Below are 16,296 nucleotides of genomic sequence, written 5' to 3'. Positions count from 1 at the left end.
CCGAGCTCATCATCTCGCGTGGACCACCCTGTGCGCATCAGGAGTAGGTGTGTCCCAGCAGGAGCCCCTAGGAACAGCCCCGCCCTACCAGCTCTTAGCGCAGGGAGTCCTGGTCTGCACATGCATGAGCCAGGGAGCCAGAGAGCCAGAGGAGGATGCTGCCGTGGGCTCTAACTGTCCTCAGACAATGTTTGTATGACCCGGGGACCCAAGGGAGGTGGGGGGAACCTCGGAGGTGCCCAGGAACGCAGGAGGGTCCAGACTCCGGCCCTGCCGGCACTCGGAGAGGGCCCACACGTGTCCGCTTGGGCTCAGGAGGCCACGGTGGGACAGCCCATACCCCAGCACCGAGCTCATCTCGCGTGGACCACCCCAGTGGGTGTCAGGAGTAGGTGTGTCCCAGCAGCAGCCACCCCCCTGGGAATGGCCCCTCCCTAAACAAGCCTTTCCTGTGGGGCTAGGGGCTGCAAGGGCGGGGCACGTTCCCTGGGGCTGCTGCTGGGACACACCCAGTCCTGATGCCCACTGGGGCCATCCAGGCGAGATGAGCTCGGAGCTGGGGTGCGGGCTGTCCCACGACAGCCTCCTGAGCCTGAGCAGCCACGCTTGGGCCCTCGCGTGTTCCCTGCAGGACCGCAGTCTGGGCACTCCTGCGCTCCCGGGAGCCTCCTAGGATCCCCCACCTCCCTTGGGCCAGGATGAGGCACAGCCCCAGGACAGCCTGTGCCACCTTGCGCTTGCAGGCCCCGCCCACGGGCAGCCAGCTCCATAGACCCACGGCCATGCGTGACCCTCCAGCCTGCCTGGACAGCTGAGGAACAGAGATGGGAGGTCTCCAGGCCAAGCCCAGAGTTCCCAGTGCACGCTCCCCAGGAGGCCTCTGCTGGCAGTTCCCAGGAGATGGACCTGGCTGTACCTCACCTGGCTGCTGTGCTCTTGCACCAGAAGGCAAACCTAGACGTGACCCCCCCCCATGCCCTGTGTTTCTGGCTGCAGCAAGCTTAGGAGCAGGCTGGCCCCCTCGGCTTCCATAGGCCATTCGCACTCGGAGCCTTCAGGACCCAGCCAGCCGGCACTGCCAAGTGGCCACAGGTGCTAGCCAGAGGCAGTGGCAGGCCTCAGGAGCAAGCCTGCGGGCCTCCCTGAGCCCCACAAGCATCCTCTGAGGGAAGCTGGGGTGGGGAGGGGCCCCCACCCCCGGCAGAGTCCTCCGCTGGCTGGCTTCCCTGCTCCCTGGGTTGGCTTGCGCATGCGCCCTCAGCCAGGGCCTATTTGATCTACATTTGAACTAGCAATGCCTGGTTGTTACACAATAAATTACTTAGGCAGAACATGAATTCTATGTCTCTTGTTGTCGAATAAACCAGAAATAAAAACCCTGAACATTAGAGTTAGTACACAAAATTATCACATAACTCAGAATAATTTAACAGAGTCAAAAAGAGCTTACAGGACCTAATTTTAGAAATGGCAGGGTAGCCGATTAAGCAGACACTGTTAAAATAGACATTACAGTTTTTGTGAAAACAGATTTTAAGATTTATGATTTAGACCATTTTTAAACATTTTAAAACTTTTTATGACTTGCTTACACCTTTGGAAACTTTACACCGGTAGTTACTTTTATATAGCCTTGAATTGTTATGTGTGGACAACCTATGAGAATACATGCTAACAAACTCAAACAGTCTCTCTTATCGAATTTGAGATGTTAAAAGTACACATAATACACTCTCCCAAGTTTTACTTAGTACTGATGCCTAGATGACTTAAGACACAGAGTTATTAATGAATACCATACCAGTATCTGAAATAAAAGTCAAAATTACATTTCCATGCTTTTAAGTAATATAAGGACAACTCCTCCTGAGCAGCAAACACGGTCACTAGTGCATGGTTACAACTTTGAAAAGATCTTTATCATTAAAAGAAACAAGTTTAAAGCACATCAAAGACATGTAAAACTGAGCAAGCAAGCCACTGAGCAAACCTAAGGGCATTTGCATTACCTCAATTTTCTGAACCAATCTGCATTGGCTTACTTTAGTTAACAACATAAAGGCTTGTATACACAGAATTTAGTCTTATTTTTATAAGACCATTTTAGCTGGAAAGTAAAAACATGAATACAGCATAGGTCTAACACCATTTATAACATTTTAATACATTTTACATAATCTGAATTGACTCAAGCAGCTGTTACTTTAACAAATTCAGAGTCTCATCCTTTGAGAGTTCCAGGGATCCGACTGGAAGCCCAAAGTTGGAAGACTTGATTTAGAATTTAAGCTGTCAGAGTCAAACCATTTAGCCAAAATTAGTACATTTTTGATCAGTTGGGTAATCACTCAAACATTAAAAACAGATAAACAACGTAGTCTCAGTACTACAAATAGAAAAACATGAAACCTTCAAGACAAATGAAACTCTTATCAGCTAAGTCAGGGACAGCCTCACAGAAAAGAGCTGATAAAAACTCATTTACATTTTTTTTAAAAAATTTTTAAATTTTTAAATTAAGACAATATTTTTAAAGTTTTTATTATACAGTTTAGAACAGTTGGTTTTGAATGGAATTTTTCCATAATGTGTCCCTCTTGGTTGTACAAAACTAGAGATAAAGACCTCCGGAACAGGCACTGATCCGGAGTGAGATTGCTTCGCCCGCCTGGTGAACACGGAGCTGCAGGTTACGGCCCATTTAGACTCTGTAGCTGCAGGGCCGTGGAGCCACAAACACATTTACACCACACACACGCTCTTTTCCATTGCAGACACCAGGCAGGTCCCTGGTAGAGGGGCAACAGAAGCCCCCCCTTCCGCACAAAGGCGGGCCTGAGTACTGAGTGCCCCAGGGTGACTTACCGGGTCCTGAAGTCCAGGAGATCCATCCATTTGCCCCATTTGGTTGGCCATGGGGAGTCAGTCTGGGGGGACGGGTATGGCTGGGGAGTTAGGATCCTGAGGAATAAGTCAGGAGGCGCGCCTTCCCATCCTCTGCCTGCCATTCCTGGGCCCCAGCTGAGTCCTGCAGGTTGAGGCTCAAAGGGCCAGCTTTGTTTGAACACACAGGGGGTTTCAGCACTTGCTAATGGCACAGCAGGGGTTTCCCTGCTGCCTGTGAAGGGAGAGTGGAGGGATCTGCTGGCCCCTGGGGAGCTGCTTCTCGTACCCTCTCCTGTGGCCCCCGCTGCCGGCCCCACAGCCAGGGCCGGGCGGCTGGTAGGGAGGAGGGAAAATCAAATCTTCAGAGTCGCTCTGTAAAACAGAATAGAGCGGCTCCGAGGCTGAAGTCTTAGTTTGTTTTATCTGCTTTGCTGGGACGGTCCTGGACGACTAAAATCTTTTTTTGAAGGCTGTTTCTGAGGGAGTAAAAAAAAGGCTTTAACCAGGAAAGGGAGTTTTTACCAGATCTTGCCAGACCAGGATGTCAAGGGTGCCCTCAGGTGCCCACCCTACTTCAAAGGTAGGCCAATCTGAAGAACAAAGGGTGGTTAGTCTCCCTTTCTAAGAGTTGTCTAAATCCGTCCCATTGTCTGAATTTCAGAAAGGTAAATACAAATAGCCAAAAACAAACACCAAAGAAACTCACAAAAAGGCACTGAACAAAACAAAAAAGACAAAAATGGAACGTCGGCCTCACTCCGCACTGCGGAGCGACCCGCTTCGTTCCTACAGAGGTGGGGAGCCTGGCCCCCTACAGAGTCCCAGATGGGGTCCAAGAACCACACTGACACACAGACACAGATACGAATGCAAGTTCCGGAATCACTTCAGAACCTACAAATGCAGACTCTGGGACCACTTCATAGTCTCGCGACAATGCAACACACAAAGACCTACAAACACAGACTCTGGAACCGCCTCAGAGCCCTGTAACGATGCCGGCAATACAAATGCAAGTTCCGGAACCACTTCAGAACCTACAAATGCAGACTCTGGGACCACTTCAGAGTCTCGCGACAATGCCACACACAAACAGACAAACACAGACTCTGGAACCACATCAGAGCCCTGTGACGATGCTGGCAATACGAATGCAAGTTCTGGAACCACTTCAGAACCTACAAATGCAGACTCTGGGACCACTTCAGAGTCTTGCGACAATGCCACACACAAACAGACAAACACAGACTCTGGAACTGCATCAGAGCCCTGTGACGCAGCAGTACAAACAGAACGTGAGTCTGAAAACAGTTTATGCAATAGAAGTAAAACCTGAAAGAGAAAGGATGAATACTGATGCTGGCACCAAATTCCCGACCGCGGGAATTCCAGATGGGAGTTTCGCTGAGCGTCCTCAGTCTCCCGGTCCTCCCGAGGCGTCCCTCGGGGCTGTAGCGTTGTGGCTTCCGGGCACGTCTGTCAGCCCAACGTCTACCGTGCCAGCCCAAACTGAAACCGCTTCAGGCCTGAACCAGATACAGAAACAGAAATGCACGTGCACAGAGTCCCTATCCTTTAGGCGCCTTTACTTACCCCGAGAGATGTCCGTTGGAGACGTCTGTGGGCAGCAGAGCTGTCTCGGTGGGACCTCCATATGTTAGAGTCGAATTAGAGTTGAATTGCTCTTGCCACCCCAAAAACGCTCCAAGAGACCTTCTCTCATGTAATTAACAAAGGGTAAAGTTTATTGATGTTCCGACATGTCGGGGCCCCCGTCCCAGTACAGGCTAGCGGCCTCGAATAGTCTTGGGTTGGGGTTTTTATACACATTGAAACAAAGAAAATCAATCATTGCATAGAGCAGACAGAGGTATAGAGTAAACAATTGATACAAGTTAAGTGATTTTACAACCAGTTGATTTATGAATACAAGGAGTGATACCTAGGAATGCAGCCGAATGGTGATAAGGGACACATGGTGGGGTCAGGGGTCCAGGAGGCAGAGATATATGGTGATTTCTTCTATCTCACTTAGGTGAAACTGAGGTTACGCTCACATTGGGGTAATTTACTGACTAATGGCTATGCAGAGCAAGTCTAAGGAGGTCAGGAAAGTTCACCAGAGGAGGTTGGGAGGAAGCGGCTTTTAACTTTTTAACCCTTCAGAAGAAGGCAAAACCAACTCAGACCCAGAAACCATTTAGGAAATTGCCGCTCAAGAAACCAAAAGTCGGCTGAAGCACCCAAAACAATGACAGAAAGCCAGAATTGGAGCAAGCCAACAGCTGTGCCCTGATTGAAAAGGACCATTCCTTCCGTGTCTTGAACTCCATATTCCAGCCTCAAAATCAAAGTTCACATTCGAAAATTCATTACAAACCATGATAAATAAGAAAAATGGGAAAAAAGCCAAAGAAATGCAAGAGTCCTTTGTGATATTGGGCTTGATTTAGTCACAAGGAAACCGGCTGTTTCTGGATCCATCCACCCCTCCCAGCTGACTGGCTTTGGAAACTAATTGAATTCACCTGAAAATCTCCATCAAACTTGATTGGAGGGGAATTAATTATAGGTCCCCTCTGCAAAAGGGTTCCATTTCTTTTTCCAAAACACAAAAGCTCATCATGGTTGTGCTGCCTGGAGATTTCTAAGCATGACACACCAATTGGTTGTGTTTTTTATTTCATAATGGATCCTCTGTCTAAACTCTTGTTTGTATTGCGTCAGAATACAAAATGTGGGAGGGAAGAAGGCAAAACCAACTCAGACCCAGAAACCATTTAGGAAATTGCCGCTCCAGAAACCAAAAGTCAGCTGAAGCACCCAAAACAATGACAGAAAGCCAGAATTGGAGCAAGCCAACAGCTGTGCCCTGATTGAAAAAGCCCATTGCTTCCGTGTCTTGAACTCCATATTCCAGCCTCAAAATCAAAGCTCAAACAAGAGTTTTGACAGAAGATCCATTAGGAAATAAAAAACACAACCAATTGGCGTGTCATGCTTAGAAATCTCCAGGCAGCACGACCAAGATGAGTTTTTGTGTTTTGGAAAAATAAATGGAACCCTTTTGCAGAGGGGACCGATAATTAATTCCCCTCCAATTCAGTTTGACAGAGATTTTCAGGTGAATTCAATTAGTTTCCAAAGCCAGTCAGCTGGAAGGGGTGGATGAATCCGGAAACAGCCGGTTTCCTTGTGACTAAATCAAGCCCAATATCACAAAGGACTCTTGCATTTCTTTGGCTTTTTTCCCATTTTTCTTATTTATCATGGTTTGTAATGAATTTTCTGATGTGAGCTTTGACTTTGAGGCTGGAATATGGAGTTCAAGACACGGAAGGAATGGTCCTTTTCAATCAGGGCACAGCTGTTGGCTTGCTCCAATTCTGGCTTTCTGTCATTGTTTTGGGTGCTTCAGCCGACTTTTGGTTTCTGGAGCGGCAATTTCCTAAATGGTTTCTGGGTCTGAGTTGGTTTTGCCTTTCTCCCTCCCACATTTTGTATTCTGACGCAATACAAACAAGAGTTTAGACAGAGGATCCATTAGGAAATAAAAAACACAACCAATTCCTTTTCTTTTATTAGCATAGCTTATATATTAAATGCTTGTCTCTCTGTTCCAGTCCTTTGGTCTGTGTATCTGTTTTAATGCTAATAGGACACTTTTTTTGTTACTTTCCCTTCTGTATTAAGGAACTATGAGACCTCCAACTTTGATCTTGTTTTCTTTTTTTTGTTTTTGTTTTTTTTTGTTTTTGTTTTTGAATGTGTAAATATTTATTTATATTTTATAAAAACAACTTTAGGAATATAGTGATTTTTCCCACACTCCCACTCCTCTTCCTCCACCCTCTCCTATTCCCAGTCTTATTTTTACTAAGATCTATTTTCAAATAATTTCATAAGCATTCAATTAACTATACTGAGTTCCACAAGTTGTGTGAAAAAAAATTGTTTTTCTCAACAGTCAAGACAAGTGCTGTTCAAAGTCATGAAATCTCAAAATGTTAATTCCACTTCTATAGATTATCATTTAGGTGCTGTATTAGGTATCACAGATTATAGAGAGTGTGTTTGTCCTTTTGGGACTGACTTATTTCACTAAGTATGATGTTGTGCAGTTACATGTATTGTATCCCAACTGACAGGATTTCATTTTTTTTATTGCTCTGTAGTATTCCATGGTGTATATACCCCATAATTTCTTTATCAGGTCTTCAGCTGATGGGCATTTGGATTTATTCCATGTCTTAGCTGTTGTGAATTGAGCTACGATAAACATGGGTGTACAGATAACTCTTGCATATGCAAATTCCATTTCCATTGGGTAAAATTCCAAGAGTGGGATGGCTGGGTCATATGGTAGTTCTATATTCAGATTTCTGAGGTATCTCCATACTGTCTTTCATAGTGGCTGTACCAGTTTACATTCCCACAAACCGTGGATCAGATTACCTTTTCTTCCATTCTCACCACCATTTGTTGTTGAAAGCCATTCAAATGGAGATGAAGTGAAACTTCATTGTGGTTTTTATTTGTATTTCCCTGATAGCTAGTGATACCAGGCATTTTTTCATGTGTCTATTTGGATTTCTTCTTTTGAAAAATAACCATTTAAGACCTTTGCCCATCTCTTGACTGGATTGTTTGTTTTATTGTTGCTTAGTTTCTTGAGCTCTTTACATAATCTGGTTATTAATCCTTTATTAGTCGCATGGGTTGCAAATAATTTCTCTCATTCTGTTGGTGGCCTTTTCACTTTGCTGAGTGTTTGTTTTGCACTGCAGAAGCTTCTCAAATTGATATAATCCCATTTGCCAATTTTGGCTTTGTTTGGCTGTGCCTCTGGGCTCTTTTCCAAGAACTCTTTGTCTATGCCAGTGTCTCGGAGGGTTTCACCAATGTTTTATTTAGTAATTTGATGGTATTGAGTCACAGATTTATGTCTTTTTCCATTTTGAGTAGTTTTTGTATAGGGAGTAAGGTAGTAGTCTTGCTTCATGCTTCTGCATGTGGAGATCCAGTTTTCCAGCACCATTTGTTGAAGAGACTATCCCTGCTCCAGGGATTGATTTTGGCTCCTTTGTCAAAGATAAGGTGGTAGTAGAAGCATGGGTTGATTTCTGGAGTTTCTATTCTGTTTCATTGGTCTGTCTGTCTTTTTTCCTGCCAGTATCTGGGTTTTTTCATTATAGATCTCTTGCAGTATATCTGGAAATCCGGTATTGTGGTGCTTCGAACTTTGTTTTTGTTCTATAAGATTGCTTCAGCTATTCAGGGTCTCTTGTGTTTCCATATGGATTTCAGTATCATTTTCTCTATGTCTGAGAGGAATGTCCTTGGTATTTTGATTGGCATCACATTGATTTTGTAAATTGCTTTTAATAGTATGGACATTTTGGTGTTTTTTTTTTATAGGAAGAGTTAGACAGTGAGAGAGACAGACAGAGAAAGGTCTTCCTTCCATTGGTTCACCCCCAAATGGCCGCTACGTCTGGCACACTGTGCTGATCCGAAGCCAGGAGCCAGGTGCTTCCTCCTGGTCTCCCATGTGGGTGCAGGGCCCAAGGACTTGGGCCATCCTCCACTGCCTTCCTGGGCCACAGCAGAGAGCTGGACTGGAAAAGGAGCAACCGGGACAGAATCCAGCACCCCAACCAGGACTAGAACCCAGGGTGCCAGTGCTGCAGGCGGGGGATTAGCCAAGTGAGCTGTGGCACCAGATGTATTGACATTTTGATGATATTGATTCTTCTAATCCATGAACAGGAACAATTTTTTGCATTTTTTGTGTCTTCTATTGTTTCTTTAATGAGTTGTAATTCTCATCATAGAGAATTTTAAAATCTCTCTTTGAAATCACCTATTGTGATAATCATATGGTTTTTGTTCTTCATTTTGTGAATGTGATGTATCACATTGATTTGCAAATGTTGAATCATCTCTACATACCTGTGATAAACCCCACTTATTCTGGGTGATTGATTTTCTGATGTGTTGTTGGATTCAATTGACTTATATTGTTAGGAATTTTTATGTTTATGTTCATCAGAAAAACTGTTCTGTAGCTTTTCTTCTCTTTTTTTTTCAGGATTAGTAATTAAGGTAATGCTGGCTTCATAGAAGGAGTTTAGAAGGATTCCCTCTCTTTCAATTGTTTTGAATAGGTTGAGAAGTATTTGAGTTAGTTCTTTAAATGTCTGGTAGAATTCAGCAGTGAAGCCACCCAGTCCAGTGCTTTTCTTTGCTGTGAGGGTCTTTATTATTGATTTAATTTCTGTCTTGATTACTTGTCAGTTTAGATTGACAAATCAGATATGTTTTCCAATTATTCCTTGTAGAAGGCCCACAAAGTGTCAAGCACCATTTTTGACACTGGAGATACAATAAGTTTTTTCAAAGAATTGCAAGTTTCTGTTTTGTACATGATCTGTGTTCTTTTTTTATTTATTTTTTAACTTTTATTTAATAAATATAAATTTCCAAAGTACAGCTTATGGATTACAATTGCTTCACCCCCATAACTTCCCTCCCACCTGCAACCCTCCCCTTTCCCTCTCCCTCCCCCCTTCCATTCACATCAAGATTCATTTTCAATTCTGTTTATATACAGAAGATCAGTTTAGCATATATTAAGTAAAGATTTCAACAGTTTGCACCCAAATAGAAACACAAAGTGAAAAATAATGTTTGAGTACTAGTTATAGCATTAAATCACACTGTACAGCACATTAAGGACAGAGATCCTATGATCTGTGTTCTGTCTGAATTTTTCTCTTTTTTATAGTTAGATTTCACTATCATGTGTGGTATATTTTCATACTTTTCTTATTTGGCTTTATGCAAATTATCAATATAAGGTCCTTAACTTTTCTTATTTTTTTTAAATATTTATTTATTTGAAAGTCAGTTACACACAGAGAGAAAGAGAGGGAGAGGGAGAGAGAGAGAGAGAGAGAGAGAGTCTTCCATCCACTGGTTCACTCCCCAATTGGCTGCAATGGCCGAAGCTGTGCTGATCCTAAGTCAGGAGCGAGGAGATTCTTCTGGGTCTCCCACATGGGTGCAGGAGCCCAAAGACTTGGGCCATCTTCTACTGCTTTCCCAGGCCATCGCAGAAAGCTAGATCAAAATTGGAGCAGCTGGGACTTGAACTGACACCCATATGGGATGTCGGCACTGCAGGCAGTGCTTTACCCTCTACACCACAGTACCGGCCCCATAACTTTTCTTTATTTTTTTAGAAAGACTCATTTATTGATTTAAGAGAGAGATTTTAACTGCTGGCTCACTCCTCAAATGCTTGCAACACCCAAGTGAAGGGGGTGGGAGGGAAGCCAGCAGCAGGGAACACAATCCAGGTCTCCCATGTGGGAGGCAGGAACCCAATTACTTTTTTTTTAAAACTTGTATTTAATGAATATAAATTTCCAAAGTACGGCTTATGGATTAAAATGGCTTCCCCCCATAACGTCCCTCCCACCCACAACCCTCCCCTTTCCCACACCCTCTCCCCTTCCATTCACATCAAGATTCATTTTTGTTTCTCTTTATATACAGAAGATCAGTTTAGCATACATTAAGTAAAGATTTCAACAGTTTGCTCCCACACAGAAACATAAAGTGAAAAATAATAGGTGATTTTTAAAATGATGATGAAATTAGATCAGACCTATTGTCATGTTTAATCCCAGTGAGAGTCAAGTTGGGAATTGATAATTTCTTCTTCTTCTTTTTTTTTTTTTTTTTTTTACAGAAGATCAGTTTAGTATATATTAAGTAAAGATATCAACAGTTTGCACCCCCATAGAAACACAAAGTGAAATATACTGTTTGAATACTCGTTATAGCATTAAATCTCAATGTACAGCACATTAAGGACAGAGATCCTACATGAGGAGTAAGTGCACAGTGACTCCTGTTGTTGACTTTACAAACTGACACTCCTGTTTATGGTATCAGTAATCTCCCTATGCTCTAGTCATGAGATTCCAAGGCTATGGAAGCCTTTTGAGTTCTCTGACTCTTATCTTGTTTAGACAAGGTCATAGTCAAAGTGGAGGTTCTCTCCTCCCTTCAGAGAAAGGTACCTCCTTCTTTGAAGACCTGTTCTTTCCACTGGGATCTCACTCGCAGAGATCTTTCATTTAGGTCTTTTTTTTTTTGCCAGAGTGTCTTGGCTTTCCATGCCTGAAATACTCTCATGGGCTTTTCAGCCAGATCCGAATGCCTTTAGGGCTGATTCTGAGGCCAGAGTGCTGTTTAGGACATCTGCCATTCTATGAGTCTGCTGAGTATCTCGCTTCCCATGTTGGATCACTCTCCCCTTTATTTATTCTATCGGTTAGTATTAGCAGGTACTAGACTTGTTTATGTGCTCCCTTTGACTCTTAGTCCTTTCATTATGATCAATTGTGAACTGAAATTGATCACTTGGACCAGTGAGATGGCATTGGTACATGCCACCTTGATGGGATTGAATTGGAGTTCCCTGGTATGTTTCTACGTCTACCATTTGGGGCAAGTCAGCTTGAGCATGTCCCAAATTGTACATCTCTTCCCTCTCTTATTCCCACTCTTATGTTTAACAGGGATCACATTTCAGTTAAATTTCAACACGTAAGAATAACTGTGTATTAATTACAGAATTAAACCAGTCATATTAAGTAGAACAGACAAAAAAACTACCAAGAGGGATAATGTATTAAGTTGTTCATTAACAGTCAGGGCTATGCTGATCAAGTCACTGTTTCACATAGTGTCCATTTCACTTCAACAGGTTTCCTTTTTGGTGTTCAGTCAGTTGTCACCAATCAGGGAGAACATATGGTATTTGTCCCTTTGGGACTGGCTTATTTCACTCAGCATGATGTGTTCCAGATTCCTCCATGTTGTTGCAAATGACTGGATTTCGTTGTTTCTTACTGCGGTATAGTATTCTAAAGAGTACATATCCCATAATTTCTTTATCCAGTCTACTGTTGATGGGCATTTAGGTTGGTTCCAGGTCTTGGCTGTTGTGAATTGTGCTGCAATAAACATTAGGGTGCAGACCACTTTTTTGTTTGCCAATTTAAATTCCTTTGGGTAAATTCCAAGGAGTGGTATGGCTGGGTTGAACAGTAGGGTTATATTCAGGTTTCTGAGGAATCTCCAGACTGACTTCCATAGTGGCCTGACCAGTTTGCATTCCCACCAACAGTGGGTTAGTGTCCCTTTTTCCCCACATCCTCGCCAGCATCTGTTGTTGGTAGATTTCTGTATGTGAGCCATTTAACCAGGGTGAGGTGAAACCTCATGGTGGTTTTGATTTGCATTTCCCTGATTGCTAGTGATCTTGAACATTTTTTCATGTGCCTGTTGTCCATTTGGATATCCTCTTTTGAAAAATGTCTATTGAGGTCCTTGGCCCATCTCTTAAATGGGTTGTTTGTTTTGATGTTGTGGAGTTTCTTGATCTCTTTGTAGATTCTGGTTATTAACCCTTTATCTGTTGCATAGTTTGCAAATATTTTTTCCCATTCTGTCAGTTGTCTCTTCACTCTCCTGTTTCTTTTGCAGTTCAGAAACTTCTCAATTTGATGCAATCCCAATAGTTGATTTTGGCTTTGACTGCCTGTGCCTCCCAGGTCTTTTCCAGAAACTCTTTGCCTGTGCCAATATCTTGAAGGGTTTCTCCAATGTTCTCTAATAACTTGATGGTGTCAGGTCATAGATTTAGGTCTTTAATCCATGTTGAGTGGATTTTTGTGTAAGGTGTAATGTAGGGGTCTTGCTTCATGCTTCTGCACGTGGAAATCCAGTTTTCCCAGCACCATTTATTGAATAGACTGTCCTTTCTCCAGAAATTGGTTTTAGATCCTTGATCAAATATGAGTTGGCTGTAGATGTTTGGGTTGATTTCTGGTGTTTCAATTCTGTCCCATTGGTCTATCCATCTGTTTCTGTACCAGTACCATGCTCTTTTGATTACAACTGCTCTGTAGTATGTCCTGAAATCTGGTATTGAGATGCCTCCGGCTTTGTTTTTGTTGTACAGATTGCTTTAGCTATTTGAGGTCGCTTTTGCCTCCATATGAATTTCAGCATCATTTTTTCCAGATCTGAGAAGAATGTCTTTGGTATCCTGATTGGAATTGCATTGAATCTATAAATTGCTTTTGGGAGAATGGACATTTTGAAGATGTTGATTCTTCCAATCCATGAGCATGGAAGATTTTTCCATTTTTTGGTATCCTCTTCTATTTCTTTCTTAAAGGTTTTGTAATTCTCATCGTAGAGATCTTTAACGTCCTTGGTTAAGTTTATTCCAAGGTATTTGATTGTTTTTGTAGCTATTGTGAATGGGATTGATCTTAGCAGTTCTTTCTCAGCCGTGGCATTGCTTGTGTATACACAGGCTGTTGATTTTTATGCATTGATTTTATATCCTGCCACTTTGCCAAACTCCTCTATGAGTTCCAATAGTCTCTTAGTAGAGTTCTTTGGATCCTCTAAGTAAAGAATCATATCATCTGCAAAGAGGGATAGTTTGACTTCTTCCTTCTCAATTTGTATTCCTTTAATTTCTTTTTCTTGTCTGATGGCTCTGGCTAAAACCTCCAGAACTATGTTAAATAGTAGTGGTGAGAGTGGGCATCCCTGTCCGGTACCAGATCTCACTGGAAATGCTTCCAACTTTTCCACATTCAATAGGATGCTGGCCGTGGGTTTTTCATAAATTGCTTTGATAATATTGAGGAATGTTCCTTTCATACCCAATTTGCTTCGAGTTTTCATCATGAAAGGGTGTTGAATTTTATCAAATGCTTTCTCTGCATCAATTGAGATAATCATATGGTTTTTCTTTTGCCATCTGTTAATGTGGTGAATCACATTGATTGATTTGCAAATGTTGAACCATCCCTGCATACCAGGGATGAATCCCACTTGGTCTGGGTGGGTGATTTTTCTGATGTGTTGTTGTATTCTATTGGTGAGAATTTTATTGAGGATTTTTGCGTCTATGTTCATCAGGGATATTGGTCTATAATTTTCTTTCAGTGCTGCATCTTTCTCTGGCTTAGGGATTAAGGTGATGCTGGCTTCATAGAAAGAATTTGGGAGGATTCTCTCTTTTTCGATTGTTCTGAATAGTTTGAGAAGAATTGGAGTCAGTTCTTCTTTAAATGTCTGGTAGAATTCAGCAGTGAATCCATCTGGTCCTGGGCTTTTCTTTGTTGGGAGGGCCTTTATTACTGTTTCAATTTCTATCTCAGTTATGGGTCTATTTAGGTTTTCTATGTCTTCTTGGTTCAATTTAGGTAGGTTGCATGTGTCCAGGAATCTATCCATTTTTAATAGATATTCCTGTTTGCTGGCATACAGGTCCTTGTAGTAATTTCTGATGATTCTTTTTATTTATGTGGTGTCTGTTTTTATGTTTCCTTTTTCATCTCTGATTTTACTGATTTGGGTATTTTCTTTTTTTAGTTAGTTGGGCCAATGGGGTGTCAATTTTGTTTATTTTTTCAAAAAACCAGCTTCTCACTTGGTTGATTTTTTGTAACTTTTTTTTTTATTCAATCCTGCTAATTTCTTCTCTGATTTTAATTATTTCTCTTCTCCTACTAGATTTGGGTTTGGTTTGCTGCAGTTTTTCTAGGTCCTTGAGATGCGCTGAAAGCTCATTTATTTGGTACCTTTCCAATTTCTTGATATAGGCCCCTATTGCTATAAACTTGCCTCTCAGTACTGCTTTTGCTGTATCCTATAAGTTTTGATATGTTGTGTTGGTATCCTCATTTACTTCCAGAAAGTTTTTGATTTCTCTTTTGATTTCTTGAATGACCCAGTAGGAACCCAATTACTTGAGCCATCTCCCTGCTCCTTCCGAGGGCCAGTATTGCCAGGAAGCTGTTTTATGTGTATCCTAAAGCAGAGAGTCTGTGGTTTTCCAATTGGGTGAGACCAAGCTCTGTCTAGCATTTTCTTTCAACCAGGGGACCCTATCCCTCAGAAAACCTCTCTATTTCCATCTCTTTGTACAGTAATCATCTGTCTCACAGTGTTTTTGTGTGTATGTGGTCAGAGGTATGTAAATAAAACCCTTTGAGGTGAGTCTGCTTATATCTGTTGATATCCACCCCTCTCCCAGCCCAGCACTAAACTATCCCTTGCAATAGCGAAAAGTGGGCAAAGATTTACCCAAAGTAATGTGGGAAGTAGACAGGAAGCAGCACAATAAAACCCTAAAATGCATCCCCACTGCCTGCAGCAACTCCACACAAAACCCCTGTGGCATCTAGGAATCTTCCATTATAGCCACCATTTTGGGAAAGAAAACAGCTGTTTATGTTAGAATGCTGTGTTATTTCTGTTTTCCTGCATAATAATACCACACATAACAATAAGAGCACACACTTATTATCTCAGAGTTTCTGTGGGTGAGGGTCTGGGCATGGCCCACCTGGGTCCTCTGCAGCCTGCTGTATCAAGGTGTCAGGCAGGAGTGGGTTCTCATGGGAAGAGAAAAAGAATGCTCTACCTTAACCATGTGGGCTGGAGAAAGGGTTCAGGTCCTTGCAGTTTCTGGAACTGTGGGTTCTGTGTTCTTGCTCACCCAAGCTGGAGGCCATGCCCAGTTCCTTGTCATGTGGACCTCTACAACATCACCACACAACTTCATCAAAGCCAGGAAGAGAAGAGTCTCCTAGCAAGACAAGCATTAGACTCTGTGTCAGCTTTTGTTGTAATATACTGGTTGGAAGCTCATTGCATCCCAACCACACTGAAGGGGAAGGGATCACGCAAGGACATGACTTTCCAGGAGACTTGTGAAATGCAAGTCACAGTCCCTTCTGTGGGATCTGGAAACCACCTTTCCTCAAAATTTTTGAAAGTCATTGAAGGGTTTTAAGCAGTAAAGCACCATCACATTCTGGCATTACAATGGTCACTATCCAAAAGGAATGGAGAACAGATTGGTGGGAGAGAAAACTTGACTTAAGGAATTCATTTAGGATGATTATGTTTGTATTCCTAAAGAAATGATGGGGCCCCCAACCAAGGGAACACTAGTGAAAACAGAAGTGGACAAATTGGTGGGTTATTTAAGTCATATAATAAATAGGACTCAGTGTTAAAAAAAATAGCCAGTGAGGGAGAAGACGAGAATATTCCGGTTCTGGGTTGTGAAACTGGTGTGGGAAGCAGTATCATTCACTGAGAAGGGACGACAGTTTAGACATGCTGAGTTTGAGGGGGTTGAATCAGTGTACACTCCCTAGCAACAACAAACGTTTCTGATAGATTGAAACTAATTGTTATGCCTCCAAAGAGGCTATGGCTTGAACATTTTTTTAATGGTTCAATTTTTCCAGCTCATCTCACACAGGTGAATTTTAAGTATTACAGGTAGCCTAAGGTTGC

Source organism: Oryctolagus cuniculus, chromosome 21, assembly GCF_051225735.1.
Source record: "Oryctolagus cuniculus isolate XC-2025 breed Fujian yellow rabbit chromosome 21, ASM5122573v1, whole genome shotgun sequence".
NCBI classification, from domain to species: Eukaryota; Metazoa; Chordata; class Mammalia; order Lagomorpha; family Leporidae; genus Oryctolagus; species Oryctolagus cuniculus.
This window is presented reverse-complemented; position numbering follows the sequence as displayed.